Genomic DNA, 3127 nt, shown 5'->3' on the forward strand with positions numbered 1-3127 from the left:
GTGTCGTCGTTTGAATGAGATTTTAAATAGGAGACCCATCTGTCCACGAGTGGAATGCAAAAAGGCTTTAATGTGGATTAAAGGCTGATCTCATTGAAATGTTTAAAAGGATTAAATAAATGTTTCCCTGAAAGAGTCAAAACAAGGGAGCAACCATTTACATAACACTCTGGATATGGTCGCCCATTGAGAGTATGGTTTCTATTCTGAGCACTATACCTCAGGAAGGTCATAATGGTAGTGAAGATGCCCTTTAGAATGATACCAGGACTAAAACAACTCATGGAGCAGTTTGACCTTCCCTGAAGCATGGGGAATTAAGGGATGATCTCATTGAAGAGGGTCAACGGATTCCATAAGGTCAATAAAGAAAAAATATTTCCACTGGGGTTTGGGGGCTGTGAGGAATATTCAGAATAATGGGGGCAGAATCTCATTTAGGGAGGGTGTCAGGAAGCACAAAAGGAGATTAGGAATCTGAACATCTCTCTCCCCACAAAACAAAAGCTGTTGATAGTGTGCATTGATTGGAAGTTTGAGAGGAAGATTGACCGATTTTTATTGGGCGATGGTGTTAGGTGTGCTGGAGCCAGGGCAGAGAGATTGAGATCTAATTGGACGGTGGAACCATCTTGAGAGGCGAAATGGTTTTTCCCATTCCTTATCTTCCTTCCCATGTTCATATACTTCAAAAAGGAGTGGGGTTTCAGTTGTCCTCTTTGATGTGTAAGAGTCTGAAAGGGGTTAATGCTGAGGAGTACCTTAAACACCATGTAATGGGAAGATGCCATAGAAACTTGCAGGGAAAAAGGACAATTTAGGATCCCAAAGGAGGAAGCCCGACCATCTGGGTCTTCCCCCAGAGTCTCCGTAATGATGACCACGATGCCAATATAATTCATACCTGACCGTTATCTGCAATAAACCACACTTTATTGATGAAAAGAGTCTCATTCCCATTAGACTGTATTTCCTCTGCCCCATTCGGCCCATCAAGTCTTGTAGCTCCCTTATTAAGAAAGAGGATGATGACAGTAACTTGTTGGACAGCTCAGACAGCACCATGAGCAGTGATGGAGATTTATCTTACCACATGCTAGGTGACCTGTTCACTGGAACATAGCATCAGGCCATTCAGCCCTTGTTCCACCATTCAATGGGATCTGTGATCTATCTCCAAATACCTGTCATTGCTCCATATCCCTTAAGAAACCTATCAACCTTTGATTTAAAGTTAACAATTTAATGCAATTAACAATCTGTGGGAGACAAGTCCACTCTGTTCCCGTGTGTCTCAAAAAACTTCCTTACATCACTCTAAAGTTTCAGCCATATCCCCATGTCTCAATTCACCAACCAGCAGAAGTAATTTCATTTCCTCTACCCTATCAATTCCCCCTTAATATCTTGATGGGTTTTAATCATGTAGCCCCTTGAACCATCTAAATTTGGTGAAATACAGCCCTTTATTGTGCAGTCTCTCCTCACTTTAAATGCATGAGAAGTCTGACATTTACTCTCTTGAATTAGCCAAGGCAAATTTGTCACTGCTAAAGCACAATGCCCAGAACAGCTCAGAGCTACCCCAGGTAGACGAGCAGGAGACTGGAAGAACACAGGCAGCATCAGGAGGAGGAGAAGTCAATGTTTCGGTATAACCCTTCCTCAGGCCTGGGAGAAAGTGAGGGCTGCAAATGCTAGAGAGTCAGAGTCAAAAAAAATGTGCCGCTGGAAAAGCGCAGCAGGTCAGGGAGCGGCTGAAGAGCAGGAGAATTGATGTTTCACACATAAGCCGAAGAACCTATCCTCAAAACGTCGATTCTCCTGCTCCTCGGATGCTGCCTGACCGGCTGTGCTTTTCCAGAGTCACACCTTTTGACTCCTTCCTCTGGTCCAACTCAGGCTCAGTGCAGCTCAACAATGACATCTTGTATTCGAAGCTAAATAGATCTGTCAGAGTTGACGGGCTGACCATTCAGTTTTCTTTCTCTTTGTGAGACTGTGCTGTGTGAATGTTGGCCAACTAAATGACAAGGGCTACTCTTCAAAGACAGTTCTCCGGCTGCGAATTGAGGTCCTTTGAGATACTCTCATTTATTGATTTAACTGACTGTTTGTTCTTTCTTTACTCGATGAATCGAAGATCCTCTCATCGGTCATTTCATGGTTGCATAATCCCTCTGCTAGACTATTCTGTGGAGACATTGTCCTGACCTTAATTAACACTCCGCGGCATGGCACTTGGAATATCATGGGAAATTAGGTTAAATTTCAGGAGATGGTCGGTCAAAGGATTTTAAACTTTATTCCGCTGCCTTTATAGAACATGCTTTTGGAGTTCCTTTTACAAAAACATGAAGGGTATGGATAAAATCATGAGTGTCATGGATAGGGTAAACAGACAATGTCTTTTCCCTGGAGTGGGGGAGTTCTGAACGAGAGGGCATAGGTTTAAGGTGAGAGGAGAAAGATACAAAAGGGATCTTAGGGGCAACTTTTTCATGCAGAGGGTGGTGTGTGTGTGGAATGAGCTGCCAGAGAAGTGGTGAAGGCTGGTACAATTAAAGCATTTAAAAGACATGATGTGGAAGAGCCAGTCTTAAAAATCACTCAACGCAGTTATAGTGCACCTGATGAAGGAGCAGCGCTCTGAAAGCTAGTGCTTCCAAATAAACCTGTTGGACTGTAACCTGGTGTTGTGTGATTTTTTTAAAAGGCACCTGGATGGGTATATGAATAGGAATGGTCTAGAGGGATATGGGCCAAATGCTGGCAAATGGGTCACTAGATTAATTTAGGATATCTGGTTGGCATGGACGAGTTGGACGAAAGGGTCCATTTCCATCCTATACATTTCTAAGTTGCCTTTTTAAATCTTTCCCCTCTCACCTTAAACCTATACCCTTTGGTTTTGGAGCCCCCTAACCTGAGAAATTCACCCTAACCATGCCCCTCATGATTTTATAAACCTTTATAAGGTCACCCCTCAGCCTCCGACACTCCAGAGGGAACAAAATATGGTGTGGGGATTGAACCCATCCTGTTGGTATCACTAACCAGCCCAACTGAGCTAACCTGAGAGAGGAAGGCGATGGGTTAAGACGCCCAATTAAACCCGGGGTAAGGT

This window comes from Chiloscyllium plagiosum, unplaced genomic scaffold (genome assembly GCF_037043375.1).
Source record: "Chiloscyllium plagiosum isolate Xiang-an unplaced genomic scaffold, Cpla_swu_hap1 HiC_scaffold_45, whole genome shotgun sequence".
NCBI classification, from domain to species: Eukaryota; Metazoa; Chordata; class Chondrichthyes; order Orectolobiformes; family Hemiscylliidae; genus Chiloscyllium; species Chiloscyllium plagiosum.